The sequence below is a fragment of the Triturus cristatus genome, chromosome 7 (genome assembly GCF_964204655.1).
Source record: "Triturus cristatus chromosome 7, aTriCri1.1, whole genome shotgun sequence".
NCBI lineage: Eukaryota > Metazoa > Chordata > Amphibia > Caudata > Salamandridae > Triturus > Triturus cristatus.
Genome location: NC_140590.1, coordinates 890,953,107 through 890,972,985, shown reverse-complemented (window position 1 = coordinate 890,972,985; position 19,879 = coordinate 890,953,107).

The window sequence follows — 19,879 nt, the reverse complement described above, 5'->3', positions numbered from 1 at the left end:
AGTACAGAGATCTGGGCCTTAATCCATTGGCGCCGCGGTGCTCGTGACGAGCCCAGCTCGTCATGAGGCACAGGGGAGCTGTGCTCATGACGAGCTAGGCTCATCACGATTCCGCCCGCTGATTGATTCTCCCGCACAGGCGGGAAACCAATTGCGCATGGGAGTGCCGCGACCCTTATGACGAGCTGGACTCGTCATGAGCACAGCTCCACTGTGCCTCAAGGCAAGCTGGGCTCGTCATAAGCATGAAAGCAGCTCAAGAATGATGATGGATTCAACCTAGATCTGTGACTGGGGGTGAGTGTTTTAAAAGTTTCAGCACTCCGTCCATCATCTCCTTGTGTTTGCTTTGTTCTCCCAAAGTTGGCAGGGTATGCCCAGACGTGGGTCCCTTGCTCACTTTGCCACTGGATTCAAACTAGCCTGGCTGAAGAGGGCTGTTAGCCCGAAACCGGTCCCAGGATGCTTGTTTCTGGTCCTGGGAAGACATGGCTTGGCAGATCGGGCTTGTCTGTTCCCATGAGGCACAGGGTCAAGACTGATTGGCATATATCATTTTTGCAAATGAATATCTCAGACATGAATAAATGCTATCCCTTTGCACCCCTTAACACAGTAGGGTTAGAGAAAGGCCCACTGTGTTCATCACATGCACTCGTATATTTAATCGCATGGTAGGTACCCTCTGTGTGAAGACTTCCCACCTCGTGAAATCGTACATTTGTAAATTGCCCATGGTCATGCCCCTTGCCCCTGCACTATCTTCCATTTTACTCTCCCCACTGGACAGTTCAACACCTTTAAAGGTTCTGTTTATGAGTCTGTTTGTGAAAACAAGAAGCAAGTGTATGCGAGCTGGGAATTGTTCTTCTCCATTTCTTTCCTTTTATTCTTATTTTTTATATATACCAGTTGGATCGTGTTGAGGGGGATGTCTCTTGCCTGGTCAAACAATCGAGCAATCTGAAATAATAAGGCCGTCGGGCTCAGAGTAATTTGTTTTGTTAATTGCCTCTATTAAGCCTAATTACCGAGCAGGTTGGATCTGGGGTGGAGGGAAGGGAAAGCTCCCTTTAAGAGCAAACTGTTTAATCCTGGGAGCACTCGCTGTGGGTGCGAGGGATGGGGCTTACGTGTGCCCTGAGGATGAATAGCCAGGATCCGGGGAGCTTGCTGGAGGGGACAGACGTGTGGTAGGGTGGGTGGCTGGATGCATAGTGAGTCGATGATGATGGATGAGTTGATAAATGGATTCAATGAGGGATGGGTAGGTTTCTGGGGATAGATAGAAGGACAGACGAAGTATGGTGGCTAGATGAGTTTCTCTGGATAGGTTTGACTAGATGTATGGATGTATTGATTTATTGGTTTAGGGTGGTATGGATGGATTAATCTTATGCAGACACTTTATGGATGATGAATTACTGGATTGGTTATGGCTAGCAGTGTGATTTGGGTGGGTTTTCAGATGGTTGATGGATGGATTGGAAGGATGGAGCGATGAATGAGTGGGTGTGTGGATGGGTGAATGGATTGATGGATGGAACTACGTGAGGTGGATAGATGAGTGGATTGGGTCTAATTACATACATGCATGTGGAGTGTGTCTGGTAATGAATGGATGGGTGACGGGTAGTGGATGGATTTGAGTAGGTGGTTATGATGCGTAGGTGGATGGATTGGATGGAGGGTGAATGACATGGATAGATGAATGGGTGTGTGAAGGGGTTAACTCATGCAATAGTATCTGGACTGTTCAGAGCAATCTGTACGTTCTAATCTCTGTCATTCTTCAAAAAGGAAGCCAAAACCTTCCTAGTGAGCAAATTCCTCCATTAACTCCCTGTTGTTGCGCACTCTGCCTCTTTCATGGCTTTGGTTTCTGTGCATAATCTCCTGTAATGCTTGGCCCTCTCTGTGTACCAATTCCCACTCCTTCTAATGTTCTGCCAGCTCTCTCCACCATTTGATTTCTTTTGGTTCGCTCGATTACAATTGCTGGTTTTCTCCTTTTATCGCTGACATGTTGCGATTTTAATACTGTACCGATTATTGTATATAACTCTAGCCTTTGTCCTATTGTAGTCAATTCCTTTACACCGATTTTGGTATTGCCCTGATCATTGTATATAACTCTGGCCTTGTCCTACTGTAATCAATTCCCTCACCTCCATCCTTGTAATTTGTCTATGCCTAACCTGTACGTAAAGTGTTTATCCCAATAAAGTGCTCTGATACCCTAATGGGTCATGTTTGCGCTATATAAAACCTCAATTAAATAAAATAATAAGCTGCCTGATGGTTTGCATGCAATATTGCAATAGTGCTATTATCGTGTCATTCATTCTAAAGCGAACATTGCTACGTTAGTTAATAATGTACTTTATTTAAAGACTGTATCTTAATATGTCGCGTATAACTCGTGGGACTTCAGAAAAGGGTCATTTGCAATCTCGCTGTAGTTTCCGATTTTTATCAACAGTCACTCCAGACATGGGCATGCACCTGTAAAAAGAGGCATAGTGGCGCGCGCCAGCATGTGACAGAGCACGGTGGGCCTGTGGCTGCACGTGGAGTTAGCAGTGGCAAAGTGCCCAAAGCATCTAGATCAGCAAAAACAAACTTCAGCACACAGCCAAAATACAGGAGGCAGAGGCAAAAATACAGGAGAAAACAACACCAAGGATACCAGGTCTAACAGTGATTCTTCAGAGTCATAGTAAATTGGAACTGTAAAGAGTGGCCTGCTAACGAATTTCTCTCCCCCAGTGCTTTCATGCTGAGAAAAAGAATCGACGCGAGGTTCCAGAGTGGATCTAAAACATGGAACCTGGCTCCTTCAACTTTCTGTTCTCTAATGAAATGCCAAGGAGTGGTAAACCTGAAACATAGCTGAACCTTCACTGAGTGGCAATCCATAGACATCACACAAACGTCAATGTGTCGTAGAAGAACGTTGCAACCTCACAGCTAGGCCTGGGCGAAAATTTCGTTCCGCTCGCGGAAATTGCGATAATTTGACATTTTCGCGTTCCGCGGAGAGCGCGAAAATGTCAAAAATTCCGGTTTCCGCAGCTTGGCGATAATTTGTTTCTTGCTCGCGCTGTAAAATAATACATTCTCGCGCGCGCGCGATCGCCTTACCTGAATCCCTGCGTTCGCCGACAAGTTTTCTTGATCCGATCGCGTTCTCCATGAGATGTTGTATTGTTTTTAGCCATTTGCGCTGTCTCGCGACAGTTCGCGCCCGCAGTGACGTCATGCGTTGCGCGATCACGTCTTTCTTCTCGCGATCATGCACCGTGAGACAACTCAAAACAAGATGGCCGAGCCCGCAAGCAACCACTTGGGTAAGTTGGCGGCCCGCAACCATGCAGAAAATCTCGCGAACATGCCGGAAAAAAACTTCCGCATCTTCGCGATATTTCCGCTTGTTTGCGATAATTTTAAACATTTTCGCGATAATTTGCAAAAGTTAATTTCGCAAATTCCGCCCACCCCCACAGCACCTTCTCAGGTCCTCGAACAAGGAAGCTCGTTTTCTAAAAGCATGTTTCTCTTAGCAAAGTGCCACTGCTCATTATACTTGCTCATGCCCACCAGTAAAACACCAAGCAAAATCAAAGTTGTAAAAGTCACGGAAGCATTTGCTCTTTAAGGAAATAATGACTTAGAAGAGATCAGAACGCGGCGATCACATTGAAAGCAGCTAATGACCGGCTGCCCATATGTTTCCATGGTGAAATAGAATCAACACAATTTAGTGCTTAGTGATCGGGCAAGAGATTACACGACCTCGTTTCTGCTGCCAGCGGGTTCTACAGATAAGTCATCTCTTCTATTTCTACTAATAGCATGGAAAAGTGCTGTGCAGACTTGTGCGCGATTTTTGAGTTGTAATGGCTCATCAAGACTACAGCCATGTTGCATTGGTACCGGTATACCTGTTTTCTTTTTTTAATTAATTCTTAATATGCCGACATGCATGAAGGGTATCTGTTCTTCTCTTGGTCTGGAAGTTGGATTCAGTAGCTTTAGAGCTGTATTCAATTAAATAAAGCTCCTGGGATCAAACACAAAAAGGACTGAATTGCAAAGCATCGCACCTCATCTGGAACTCCAGTATATTGACTCTTGTCACTGCTTGACTTGGCAGGGGCTCACTTGAAGTTGCATAGTTTAAAAGTAAAGAAACATTTCTAAAATGGAAATATCAGTTTTATATTTCTGTTATTCACACTGGCCAAACCTCTTGAATGGAAGGAATGATTATGTAAATGTTATCCTCTTTAAATCCCATTTAACCACACATTATATCTTCAAACTATGACTCTGAAATTGAAGTTCGAATTTTGAGGAATAGGGAGAATATTATGAATGTGCTCTTCAATGGGGTGGGCTTTTTAACCAACATTATTACTGTCAATGGGGTCCGGTGAACTGCATACCACTCTGTAAGGTTACTTTGACCCTCTGAAAAGGCAGAAAATGTTGAAAAGGCTTCATAATTTCTTCCAAATTTTGAACAGTTCGGATTTAGCATATGTCACTCATCAAAGAACATTTGATTCAGCAGTCGAGCAAAAACGTGATTCCCTTCTCTCCATTCCTAGTGGTAATATTGGAAGAAACTCGAAAGTGCTGTTATTTAAAGGGAGTTTGCATTAGGGGAATATTACAGGCCCCTGCAGCCCTTGCCGTGCTGAGAGGGCCCACTCTCCAGGAACCCCCCATCAGTCTTAGCCAGACCTCTTCAGCCAGCAGCTCATGAGCTACTGGTAGCTCTCCATCTTGTAAGTAGCTCTCCTGTGTGCAGCCCAGCAGTGGCGGCTCCTCCGCTAAGGTGGAGGAGCGTTGTGCCACTGCCTCGGAGCAGCAAAATAAAAAGGAAAAAATGAAATGATAGTAACAGCATTGTCTTTCGTCCTCCTGCTGTGGCAGCTTGCGTGAGGGGGCAGGTTGGGACTGAAGAGTAGGGGAGGAGTGGTACTACCCGCTAAGTTTGCAATGACTGTTTGGTTGGCCCTCTCGGGCTGCCAAAACCAGTCATGAGCACTCTCCCCCTTCCCTATGCAGGCTGCATTACAGCCTGCATTGAGAACATGCCCACCCCTACAGGCCCTGGCTGAGTGCCATGTCACAGCACTCAGACCGATCACAAAGCTGCATTGCAGTGTTATCATTGGCCTTGGGGAGCATGGGAGCCCTGGTGCTTCCTACTTTCTATTTCCCACAGCAAGCCAGGACGGCCGGCCGGGAGGTAAGTGATTTCATTTTATAGTGGTCCCCCACTGCCCCCCCAGCCCCTTGCCACCCATCCGCCTCAAATCTGATTTCAGGCAGCAGCAGCAAATGCATCCCAGCGTATTAAATTAGAAGCCTGTGTTTGGTTGAATTAACATATGTATACTAAAATAGCAAAGTGTGCATATATGATGAAAATGTGTGTATTTGAAGAACTCATGCTGATGTTTGAACAAAAATGGTTGAATTTGCAAAATATATTTAAAACGGATATTTGAGTAGTGAATTTTGAGGCAATGGGGGCTCGTTGATCATATTATTACCCTGGTGCCAAGGACATTTCAGATGTGGTTGTTACGTATTACCCAAGTAAAGGCTTTTCTTGACATTAGAACTGGTAACCCACCCTGACGCACTGATGTGATTACTCCTGGTAATCTTGCATGGTGTAGTCACTGAATCTTGATTGATGTGATCACTATTACAACGCTAATAGTAGTAGTTGGGGGTGATTTTCATTGAACATAAGTAGCTCTTATTACATAAAAGGCTGTAGACCCCTGGTCTAAGGTCTGAGAATATGTTAGAGTGAGAGCCTCTGAGACACCTCACTATATTCTTGGTGGGGGAGTTGGGGGGTAGGCAGTTATTTTTGTCTCATACCACTGTTTCCCATAGAAAGTGAAAGACAATAATACAATTGTGTATCCATGACTTTTTTCACTGAAGTTCAAAATGCACCTAATGGTTGTGTTGTAATTTTTCTGAATGAATTATTTAGTAACTAAGGGCCTTGTTTGGAGTTTGGTAGAATGGGTGCTCCATGAAGAATGGATTGCGGTTTCTGCTCTCTGTAGAATCAGGGGAACCATCATGTTTATAATTATGGAGCCTACCCCGGGTGCGCCAACGGAAACCTTTCACCGACAGCTTGGGTGACTTTGGACCGTTGGGCAATGAACCTCAGACAGTCCACCCCTGTAGAAGGCAGGCTTTCCAACATTATTTTTTCTGTTTGGGACAGCCAGGAAAAGCATGACGGTACCAAAACAGGAAGTAGATTAATGACCACCAAGTTCTGGGAACAAAAACTACCATTGTGTTAGAGACTAAGGGGCATATTATCAAGGACGGCGTTAAAATTATCTCCGGTTTAGCAGCAGAAAACTGCAGCTAAAGCGGCGATAATGGGCTTGATAATATGCCCTGGAGAATTCCAATAGACGCCCATGTCCACACCAGAACATGGACTTCTATTGGAGTTCTCAACCGGTGATAATTTTTAACTCCGTCCTTGATAATATGTCCCCAACTTTTTCTTTGTTTTCTGCAACAAATTCCAATTGTAAGCGTTTGCTTTTGAAAAATATGAATTTTTGCTGTGCAGACTCATTAAACACAATGTCCAAACGGCAAAACTTCAGTGCCTTCAGTGGAGACACCATGGAAGCAATTCTGTTAAGTCTCGGAGAGTTCCACTTGCCTGGTTCAGATTTCTAAATATGACAGTCTGCACTGCACCAGGGCAAAGCAGCACATATCTCTGCTGATCTGGCGAGCCAGAGTAGAGTCCATCATATTTCAATAAGCCTCTAACACTTGAATTGTACCTGTGTATAGATTAGACCAATGATAAAGTCTGTGTTACCCTCTACAGCAGGTGTATTTAACATAGGTCCAGGAGGATTGTCAGGATATTTGCATAAAACACACTTGCATACAAAAAATCGAATGGAAATTATTTGCAGTTATTGGTTATCCTGGAAATCCGAACTAGATCTGTCATCCTGGACCGGCTTTTCATACCCCCTGCTACTCAGTAGGATTCCTTTACCCTATCTCATGAAATAATATTGGAAATGTTAAACGTTTTACATTCTTGGAACATCCACCTAGAACCACGTCGGCGTACACTACAGTTCCAAGAAACAAAGGGGCATATTATCAAGCGGCAGCGATAATTATCGCTGGCCGCTCTAAGCGAGATTTTTTTATCGCTGGCTATCGCTGGCAATTATCGCCATGCTATTGCTGTATTAACAACGCATAGCGCAAAGGCGATAATTTCCCAGCTGTGTTTTCCATGGAACATCGCTGGTTTTCCAGCGATGTTCCATGGAAAATGGCGTTAACCTTGCTGATACGACCCTGTGGTCGTATCAGCATAATCCACCCCAATTGTTAGGTATAGTAAAGTCTGCATTTTTGCAGATGTTAGTTGCAAACATGCGTGGGCATCCTTGTAAATATTGCGATGTACATTTAGCATATTTTACAAGGTAGTCCGTCACGGGTACGCCCAGTAACGCCCACTTTGCATCTCTTTAGAGATGCGAAGTTAGGCGTGCTGGAAACGGGCACTAAGTCAAGGAAACACGCGCTAGCGTGTCCTTGATGATATTGCGATAAAATTATCACCGCTTTTCGCCCAAAAACGGACGCTAAAGCGGCGATAATGTTATCACCAGCCTTTGTTAATGTTCTCAATGTAGCATATGCAATTAAAAGATAATAAATATTGTGTAAAATACATTCCAATAATTTGATTGCAAGCTATTCTGTTTAGACCATGTTCTAGCCGTTTCCAATTCGCACATCGATGAATTTTGTAAAAGAAGGAGATTTCATCAACAATGCTTGCATTTAAGAATCTCTGACACTTTAATTGCCCATATAAAAACATGAACAGAAACTTGGTTTTCAATCCCTCCTACTATTGATCCTTTAAAAATATGCGTGTTTTTAGCTTTTGGACGTTTTTGCACTTTTTTGTTTGTGCTTATGACCTGTTATTGTTTATTAACGTGCAGCAGCCTTCATCTCCCAGTAATGATTGAGTCAAAGGTTGTGTGATGCAACTCCCTGTAATGCCTCCGAGGTCAAAGGGCAGATGATGTTGCTTCTGTTAGGAATATGGTTTTGCAGCTATGATTCAACTCTACCTCTTGCAATTGTATTCAGCAGAATTCACAAGGCTTTTGGTTTTGGTGGGTTATGAATCAATGAAACTTTATTCGATTATAATGCATATTCATAACAGATAAAACATATAAAACCACACACGTTAATTAAAGTACAAAGAGAAATAAAACACCACAGTCATAAAAAGTACTTCTACTGTTACTCTGAATAAACAATGAAAAACAGTATATCATAAAATAGGTCCAGCTGGTCTCATAGTAAAAGCACAGCAAAACTGTTTAAAAAATCATGATTTTGTTTTAGTGTTAGGCACCTTTCAGAAAAGAAGAAACAGCCAACATCACAGTTTGATCAGACAGCAGCTGTAAATGCAGAAAAACCGACTTAAACTGGCGAAACCCCCTAGGCTTTAGAAGTGGTGATAGATACCTTTGGTGTAAGAACCAGCAATGACTACAGAATAATACCAGGTGGTCCAAGTTCTGAAGGGAGCAGCCATCACAAGGGCATACCAGAATCAATTTGGGGTCAAACGGGCCTTGAGGAAAGCTAATAGCTGACTATATTGAGGCCAAGCGAAATTTGGTAGTGATCTTTCCCGAGGGTGTCTGAAAACAGAAAGGTAGTTCAGGGCCAGCGACGGTTTTCAGAAGTAGGCAGGATCAGGTGGTGGATTTCTCGAGCGCCTTGGATTCTCTGGGGCAGATTTACAAGCCCCTTGCGCCACTTTTGCATCATTTTTAACATGGGAAATGTGACGCAAAAGTGGTGCAAGGGGCTTGTAAATCTGCCCCACAGTTTTTCTTTAGGTGATTTAGAAACAGTCAATCTCCTGCCCTCCTTTCAGTGGAGGTGGCGTCTATGAAACAAACCAGTGCCGCTTACGGATAGGGTAACGAACTTGATGTGGTTTAACCATGGTATCCTATGGCTATGCACACACCCACGGCAATCTTCAATCACACCCCTGTTGAACGCCATGTGCTCACCGCACCCCACTGAAATCCACAGTAACATTGGGGCCAGTTTCACACAGTCCTTTTCCACCTAAGCAAGATCCCACTCTTCGCGGACAAAGAGCGATGGGCTACTTAGTCTCAAACCCAGGAGTTTCCTGAAAAAACGGTGAGTTATAATCAAACAGGTATGTAAGAGGTGTCTGTAGAACCACATCATTTACTGGTGTTGCCACTGTGAACACTTTCCTTAACGCGAGTTCTACATAGCATGTGCAATAGGTAGAGGTGATATGTGTGGGCTCGGTGCAAGCAGTATCCACTTTTTAAACAACGAGTAACTACTGCAGTACCTTCTCATCTGAGGGCAAAGTCGAAGGGCAGCATACCTATCTGCATCATTAACACAGGAGATTCGATCAGCTGTCACTCACAGATAGAACGCGCCTAAAAAATGGTTCTATTAAACTTCCCTGCACTGAAAAAATGGAATGGCCGCATTTTGAATCTAAAGTGTACTTAATGGTGGTATATTACTGTGCCGGGCTTCTACCCTTTAGACAATGCTAACCATACGAAAACAAATTAGGCATGCCAGGATGTAGACAGCGTATCGACGAAATGCCAGTGTTCCTTGAAAGGCGGAAGGACATTCAAATGATGCTCCGAGGTGAGCATGAAGGGATGCGAGCAGAGCTGTGCGCCAGGAATTAATCGGACCTGGACAGACACGGAGGGTGTGATGAATGGCGTAGGAGCCCACTGATGGTGCTGCTGAATTTAGCACCGAACACTCCTGCAAGGCACATTGCCAAATATCCGCAATGAAAGATAACCCAGGGTGGCAGGTGTGTGTATCAGAGCAGTCCACGCCAACGCCATGTCAGTCTCTCACCTCAAGTGGCTGAATCTTGTCGAAACCACGGACCGCGATGCCCTTTGCGCAGCTGAAAAACACTCTCTAAACGCTTCAGTGCCTTCCGAAAAAAACATTCAGAGAGTTGCTAATTCCTCTTTTCAGAAGTTTTCCAGAGAACGTACATGGAAACTCATAAGAATAAGGACAGAAATTAAGGATCACGGCTGCTATCTGCAGTCATTTGAAGATAACGAGTTTGAAGCATCGCACAGGCACACTCAGCAATTCATCCTTCAGGGGAGGGTTAATTGAGGTCCATTAAAACTCTGCAATAGTATCCTATGATATGCACAGAAACAGCTGATGTGTGAGAGTAAGAATGGGTGAAGGAGAATGAGGGAGCCTGCATGTCAGTCAGTTTTAAAGTGTGAGCGTCGGGGAAGGAGAGAATTTGAGAGAGTGTGTGTTTTTTGGAGTGTGTCTGCTTGCAACTCTGCCTCTGCCCATGGTATATTAGAGGTACTTCTTTATTTATGGAGGCACCCGTGACATCATGCTGCCACTGGTCATTCTTGGCACATAGGAAGGCCCCTGTGGCAAAACGCAGACTCTAGCGAACTGGTGATAACTCTTGGTTACATGGGCAGCCATGGCAAGATTCTGGTGCTGGAATATGGGAGTTAGGGCCATATGGATGAACACATTTTCCCATGGACACAGAATGGGTAAAACCCTTTGATACATATGGCCCTTAATTCTTAGCCGAGGGGATGGCAACCATGACACATTGAGGAGGGGAGGCACTCAAGAGAAAAAGATTGCTTCTTAGACATACTGGAGGTATTTCTGAATTTATGAAGCACCCATGGCATATGGGCACTCTAATGGTAACATTCCGTGCTGATACATATGTCATTATTAGCATAAGCAGGGTACCAATGGCATATGAGGGGCATCCATGATAAAATGTTGGCAATGGCACGCTGCAGGTATTTCTTAACATTTTGGGGGACTCCGTACCAAATTTGGTAAAAAATAAGGCCAACTCCTGGACTTTGACTTTATTGGCACACCATGAAAGTACTGCAATGTTTCCTGAGTTCCCTTTTAACCTTTTCACACATTTTTGCAAAAATTGAGCTTAAAAAATGTAATATTTCACCAAATTAAAAAAAAAGTTTTTTCTAAAACGTTCACAAGTATAATTCCCCAGAACCCACTAAAATATGGTGCATACCAGCTCTCCCTCTGCACTGGCTCATTTGTGGCTGCTAAATGCCAACACTGGCACCCTTGCACTGAGGTGCAAGTGTGCCAGCCTTACAGCCAGGATTATTTTTAATCAGGAAGGGACACCTTCTAGCACAAGATCAATCTCCAGAGGATTTTCCTGGTTGCACCTGTGCTGCAGAACGCAGCATAGGTAGAAAGAGCAAAGAATGAGGAGCATTAAACATATTTCTCCTCCTTACACATCTCCTGAGAAGGCGTGCCATCTTGATACATTCCCAGGTTTACTAGTGTTAGTAAACCTAGGAATGTGCCAAAAATCATGGGTGGATGTGTGGTAGCCACCCATGGAATGTCTTCCCAGATAAGGGTGATGCAAGGCAGTGATTGGCTCCCTCTGCCTTGCATTACTCCAGATTTACTATGCCAGGCAATGACCCATGTGTAACTTAAGGGCTTGCGTTGCACTTGTGTCACCTTGCGTGATGCAAGGGCAACGCAAGCCCTTAATAAATCTGGCCCTCAGTGATTAAATGGTTATGTTCAGGAAGTGAGAAAGAATGTTCATCAGCAATTGCATAACTGTTTTTTGAAAGGTTAAGTGTTTTATAATTAAATTGTATGACATTAAGGACACAGTCTGTAGGCGTATGGAAATTTATATTTTTGAGGTCAACTATGAAGTTAAGATGTCCTGCAACCAGTGCTCTCACATACACCAGTTATCTTTCTGCAGTAATAAATACATAAAAACCACCGCCCAAAAACAAAGAATAATTATCATGCCAAAGTGAATTTATCCCACTCATACCCATTAATAACATATTTTTGTATTTGTTTCTGTTTCAGACAAGAGGTTGCACAAATATGGCTTGCACAAATGTCACAAAAGTTCCCAAAATAATTACACAAACCTCATTAATTCTCAGTTATTGGACTAACAATAATATCTCTAAAAATTGTGATTGGTGTTCCATTCTATCACATATGCAATTGTTTCAAAAATACTTCCTAACCGATTTCAGCCTCAAAAGTACAAAGTCGTCCGAGATTTTTAACCAACATATGATTCTCTGATCACAAGCATCTCTCACAAGGCTTAGATATAAATAACAATCAACTACCATACCATCATTCCCAAAAGTGTCACAAACGCAAAATCAAAACTTCTTATCCACAGCCTCCATGTTATAAAGATGAGATATGCAGTTATCTAATCAAATCATATATAAGACTCATGATATGGCTTCAAGTGAGTCTCTCCTCACCAAAAATTAGCGGACTGTAAATGGCGTCGGATGAACACAACTTTCAATTTTGCCTTTATTTTGTATTTGTGATAGTTCCCCTGGTGGGAACACTAGAGTTATCATTGATTGTTCTGAAAGCTGCATTGCAGGATTGAAACACATGATCTGCAGGCTACTTTGTATAAAAACAAGAGTCATCCTGCAGTTATATATGGTCATTTCTGTTTTTTCAATCAATAAATTGACATTAAGATTGAAATCCCAACCTCCTGGATTGTAAAATAGTTAAAATGTGATGAGGTAAGAGGCAAAATGGGGTGGTATGAGGATCGTTCGGTGCAGAGGAAAGGCTGCTTAGTCTTAAAACGCAACGTAATGAAGAGTGGTATAATGAGAAGAAAGATTCATGTGAGCACAGTAATTGCAGCTAACATATTGTGTGACATTGAATATATGAACCGCCACTTACTTAGCCAAGGGCCATGGAAGGATTACTTGGTCTTTGACTGACCCTGCAGGTAAAACCGCGAAGACTTTGACCGTGATCAAAGTAGGCTTTTCTTTTTGCTTCCCACCACCACTTCAAGGCTCACCAATAGCCTAAGGCACTAATCATCCAAAAATTGTACCTAAGTATGGTTGATTCAAAATGATAATTGTGAGTTTTGAGATACAGTGGTGAGAATGGCATAGTTTGGCAATCTAAATGGTGTTTTTCAACTCTCCCAGAGCTGTAAAATAGAAACAACCTTTCCTGTGTTTTTTTAATTTTTTGTTCTGTGAGAGGAGGATGCTCCACAAAGCAAATATTTATTTGCAAGTCTACGTGGGATGGATGACAAACTCCAGCATAACGATGTTGCCACAATTTGGTTTTTGATTGGCAATTCTTTAGGCGTCCACTTACCCTCCCCACCTTACTAATGGATTGTGGGATTTTGCTCATTGCTGGAATGAACATCTCCTCCCCATTGCCACATCAGTCTAGCCTGAGAGACATGCAGTGTTCTTTTGTAACCCTGCAATCCCCTTGCTTCAAATACACCACTTAGAATTTTTTACCTGAGACACTCCTATTTTTCCCAAATGGTAAGGAGGGAATAATCCACCAGCTCAATCTCGGGCATTTTACAACTGAGTTAGCTGTGAGATGTCCTCGTCCTAATTCTCCAGCATGGTCGTCCAGAAGATGGAGGTCCAGATTAGCTACCCTATGTGGTGTTCACATCTGGAATCATGACATTGGAACAGATGTCAACTATGCTGGTGCTCCTTCTCTAAAAAAAAAATGTTTGACAGATGTCCCAGTATCATGTTTGGAATTGCAAAATTAACATCACTCTACTTTCACTTCTCTTCCAAACCCACGTCAGAGGATAAAGCCAGGGAGTATTGAGAGACGCCAGGAGTCACAATTGCAGTTGTGATGATTCTGACACTGAGGGAGCTGTCAAATGCCCAGATGTTATTTGCCCGACTCCTTGCCAAGGTGGATGGGTGGAAGGGGTCGATGGCCCCTAAGCTAGGCTGGGGTGGGATTCTATGATGATAGGCATAGAGTTTACAACAAACTTTGGTAGGGTGAAGGAAGGCAGGCCCAGATGTACGACCGCATGAATTTGCAAGTCGCTAAAATCAATGTACGTACCCAACTGGCCCCCAATTTGCGATTCGCAAATGACTCACATCGCAATTTAGCGAGTAGGCAAATTGAGACTCGCTAAGCGCATGCAGATAGCGTTCGCAGTAGAACAGCCAGTTTAGCGTGCGCAAATAGTATACATAGCAAATAGCGACCATGATAAATAAAAAAGTAAAAACACGTCCTGGGAGAGCAGAAGGACCCGAAAACAGGGAGTGGTGTCCCTGGAGAATCCTGAACCAAATTGACAGCACATGATATGGTGCAGCAGCACAGTCCAACACTGTAAGCCAGCTAACCAAATAAAATCCAGATGTTCCGCAAGTCCAGTGAGAAGGCAGGGAAGGAGTGGCTGCGCTAACTCAAATTCTCAGAGAAGGAACTAGACATATTAATTGAAGAATGCTGCAACAACCACGAGCAGCTGTTTGGGAGGTCATCACATACTGTCACAGAGTCTGAGAAAAGGAAAATCTGGAGAGAGATGCAGATGCGCATACATGCCCTGGGTGTGGCTGACCGGTCCCCGGATGACCTAAAGAAAATGTGGTACGACCTGCGCTCCAGGGCCAAGGAGAGGGTAGCAGCACGGCTGCATGAAGTGCAAGGAACAGGAGGAGGCCTATCCAATGTGTCGGAACCTTCAGCAGCAGAGGCAGTGGTGGAGAGTACCCTGGAGAGAGAGGCAGTAGTGGGATTTGGGACCCTCGACATATCTCAGCCTCCACCACCCCCTGGTAAGTGTGAAATGTGTGCCATATTAATATGTCAAACAAAAGCCTGCTCCCCACATGCATGCCACACACCCAAAACCAACTGCATTTACATGCTCCCTCTAAATGATCCAAAAGTCACAGTTGGTGCATTATGGGAAATGTAGTACGTGACATAAACAGTGCAGTTAGGGACTGACATGAGCTGAAGAACATAGTACCACCACTGAGATAGCGACTCAGAATTTGTATATTTATTTTCCCTTTTGTAACATAGATACACCTCTGGGAGGAGAGCCAAGGGCAGATGATAGTGATGCACAGCAGGAGCAGGTCCAGATGGAGGAAGGGCAGGATGAGGGAACAGCAATCAAATGTCCAGGCAAGTGCTGCAAACAGGTCATCACAGGCTCCAGCGCATATCATACCAGCAACACAGCAGCAAGCACCATCCCAGCACACTCTGGGCACCAGGATCCCGGTTCTGAATCCAACACAGCAGTCAGGAAGGTGGATTCAAGCTAGGATGCACACTCTCACATGTACTGGAGCATCTACTCAGGCGGTGTTTGGTGGCCTGGAGCAAGCCAGGTTGAAGGTTCAGCACCTGCAACACAAACAGAACAGGCTGATCAATTTGAAGCTGAGCCAGGGATTTTTAAAAATAACACAACAGATGGCGTGTGTCTCACTAGTTAGAGGCGGAAGACCCGTAAGCAGAGAATCGGCCAGGGACCAGGGTTCAATTCCCGACGCGGCAGGGTCGTGGACCAGGGTCAAAACGGACTCGATAATTCTCGCCTCGGTACCTACTCTAACCAGGAACACACTCGGCAACTCTGGGCATTAAGCTTGCCTCATCTCTACAACGCCCCCCACAGATGCCGGGGATGCCTGGTTTCACCTTGGAGATACCCAGAAAGGGACCATCTCACAGGGTTAGCCAGGACGGGTTCCCCAGCGGTCTACAGCGCCGGGACGCCCCGTTGCTGGGGCAGCTGTGCGCTTTACAAGTCTACAACATTTACATTTACATTTACATGGCTGAAAACCTGTCCCACATTGAGGGTAAATGTGATGCCTTTACAGGGGCCATTGGGTAGCTGTGCACAGAGTTGTCTGAGGAGAGAGTGTAGCAGGGGAGAATGGAGCACAGCCGGGCACACAGAATGGACTTAATGACCAGGGCAATTGGTAGGCTGGCACAGGCAACAACACCGCACACCAAGTGCATCCTGGCTCTGCAAATTGAAATGGGCCACTACAGTGGGGACGTTGTACGAGGGCTGCAACAAATAACAGCTGCAGTGGAGGCAATCCAAACAAATATGTTTGCTACTGGAGAAGCCACAGAGACAGCAGACAGCAAGGTGTCCAGCCGCAGCAGTATCTCTACTGCAGAAACACCTATGCAGCGGCAAAGCAGCAGTAGCCAGCAAACAAGCCCAAGTGCCAGATTCGCATATGCTGGACGGAGAGGCAAGAAATGATTTTTTTACACAAATGGGCCTGTTCGCTTTTTATGGGTGGTGCAGTAACCACATGACATTTTTACTTTCATTTGGTTATGTGGATTGAGATGGACAGCTTGTCCGACATTGTTTTTTGACATGCCCTCAAATAAAGGGAAATTCCAATTATTAAGTTCCCATTTTGTAGTGTCATTTGTTCTGTGTAGAGTGTCAATGCTTATGACGTACCTAGAACAATAATGTCTAGCTATGTGGTACCTGCGCCTTCTCCCCTCTGCTGCTGAGCTTCCCTCGCTTAGCTGTTGGGCTGGTGGACCAGGATCTTCATCTCCTGAGTCTATTCAGACAACTCGATGGGCAATCCACGCCTACAGGGAATGTTTTGGAGTATGGCACAGGTTGCCACAATTTTGAAGACTGTCTCAGGCGCATACTGCAAGGCTCCGCCACTCTTGTGAAGACACCGGAATCGTGATTTTAGGATGCCAAATGTGCACTCAATGACTGACCAGGTGCATCCATGTGCCCTGTGGTACCGCCTTTCCGTTGGGTTGTTGGGAGACAGGTAGGGTGTGAGGATCCTTGGATACAGGGCCTATGCGCTGTCACCTGGGGGCGATTTATGATGGTGAGATAACATGCAGACAGACATTAAAGTGCAAATACATTTCACTGTGGACATGAAAATTCAGTACCTAGTAGGTATCCTTCATCAAAGTCACCTCTTTCTAATTTCCGGTATTTGCCATTGTATCTGAAGATGTATGAGTCATGGGTGCTTCCAGGATATTTGGCAACAATGTCTGTGACGATGTTGTGCGCGTCACAGACAATTTGGATGTTGAGGGAATGTGTGCTTTTCCTATTACGGAATATGTATTATATGCGTGAGGGGGGATATATGGGCACATGGGTCCCATCTATGCACCCTATGACCTGTGGAAACCTTGCTATTCTATAATTACAGTACTGTATTTTTCAGTTCCTCAGCATTCCTGGGCAGGTAGATGTGTTGATTAATGTGGTGTAGCATTGCATCTAGGACATTGTGTAAAAAACATCAAAGCGCACTCTGCAAAACACCTCCGGCCACTGCAATTACATTTTGGAAGCTACCAGGGGCCAATAGGTGGTGGGAACACAACTCCTGCACATGTGTGGGAATTGCATTGCTGCACAGCTGGTAGCTCACAACGAGCAGTTAAGTCTAACTTAGGACACAGGTGTATAAGGCATTCAAAAAAACACAAATACATCAAATAAGTAAGACATAACACGCAATAAAAATCCCACACCAATTTATACAATATAGGAAATATTTTTATGAACAAATAGACACCAAAATGACAAAAATCAAATGTGTGAACCGGAGATTTGAATTTTTAAGATTAACCACTTCATGGTGCTTAAAAACATATAGCGCCACTCTGGGACATCTGGTCAGGCTTGACCGGGACAAAGTCAAGGTTTGAGGCTGACATCAATAGAGCCCAGGTAGGATACACTAAGTGGCAGATCCCGGTCAAAATCTTACCTTCACACTTAGAAACATTTCTGGAGATTTTTCTTCCAACATCACTAGACCCTCCACAGTAGGCTGTCTTTGGAGAGGGTTCGCCAGCTTGATTCTCCGCGAGGCCCCGGTCAAATCTTGGAAGTCTGGAGCTTTCAGCGGGGCAAACCTGGAATACTGGCCGAGTCACGGTTGAAGGTAGTCGGCTTGACACTCGACATCGGGCCGGTCACCTAAGGGAGCTTTTTCACAAAAGTTCTTCAAAGTTCTCCAAACTTCAGGAGGTGCTTCCTGAAGGTCTCCTTGTAGGTTCATAGTGTACATTTCACCAACCCAAAAGTCTGGATCTCCTAGATGGTACCTGGGATGTCTAGTATACAATCCCCACAATGCACCTGGCCAAATCCTTAAAAGTACACTGGACGCATTCCAGGATGGAGACTCTTGGTGAAGATGATGCAGGTGGGCTCTGTTAACCTGTAGCTTGCAGGGAGTCCTCTCACTAATCCATCCTGAAGCATGACACATTCCCCAGCACTGTATTACAATGATTGTGGAGCAGGTGCAGACCTTTGGGTGTAAATGCAGATTCCAGCAGTGTAGTCCTTCTTTTTCTTGTAGTTTCAGGCAGCAGATCTGAGAGACTATGCAGCTCTCACATATTTATTCAGTGTTTTGGGGAGACAAGCCGGGGGTACCTCTGTCCAATGAGATGCTGGGTGCCACCCAAAAGCATGACAACTTCTTCCATAGTGTGGCATCTTCTTGTCCCACAAAGCACTGCACTTCCAAAATCCAGCATGGATGATTTCTCTCCAGAGGAGTAATAGCTGGCTAAAACAACCCACATTGTGGCTCATTTCTTTTAGCTCTCCTCCTCTGACCTTTGCAAATGTCTGTGCTTGGCTTGACATCTGGCTGGGGCATAGAATAAGGGGTAGGTACACCTGCCATTCCTTACTGATCTGCTCTCTCTTTGAGCTCAGTTTGATTTACCCAGCCCCCTCTGTAGGATTCATCCTCCTCAGCTTCAGAGCTCTCTCCATCAGATGACCTCTGCTCAGCCAGGCCACTTATTACCTAATCAAAGCAGCCTGACGAAGCCTGTAAAGGCTGAACAATCAGCAAAGACCACTAGAAGGCTGGATGTTGGCTTACAGAAAAGAAAGTCCTATAACTTCTCTTCTGCACTAATTATGATAAATTCAACAGTGGCAAGTTGTTGCATTTATCAATACCAATCTTTTAAGTCGTTGAATGATATTTTTTTCTCCTTTCCAAGCAATAGTTCACCAAAATAATATTGCGATGTTAGCTTATGGAGCTAAGTATCTGCAATGGGAATAAATGAAATGGGCAGTTTCTCCCTCACAAGGGCATATATAACATCTTTTATAAGGTCCCTACCTGTAGTCACACGGCCCCCATCATCTGGGACACCTTGGGGAGACCTTGGAGGCACCTAATATGTAAACTTAAGGTAGTTTATCATTTTTAAAGTGCCCATACCACCAAAGGCGAGTTTGCACACAATGTACTTTTACTAAGCTGCCTTTAAAATGACAACAGGCACTCAGCAGTGCACACACACAAGTGCAGGAAATCTGCGGGGCCTCTAAACTTCCATGCCCTATTATATGCTAGGGACTTATAGGTAGTTTGAACCCACTAGCCCTATTATATTCCAAGGACTAATAGGGTCTGTCACTACCAATTGTGAGAATTTACTTTTAAAGACAGGCTACAAGACAGAACTGCCTTTAAAGGGACAGCAGGCACACAGCAATGCACACCTGTAATTTCAGGAAATCTGCTGGACCTCTAAACCTCCATGCCTCATTGTGTACTAGAGACTTATAGGTAGATTGCACCCCCGGACCTATTATCTAATAGGGACTTAGAGGGTCTGTCATTGTCAATTGTAAGTGTACCCTCTTACATGTACATTTTTAAACATAGCACAGGCCCTAGGCCCGGTGAGCAGATCCCAGGGCACAGTCTGAGTCAGTTACCACCAGTGTCATTCAGCAAAAAATGGGGGTGAACAGGGCAAAAGATGACTTTCTAACACAGTTGTC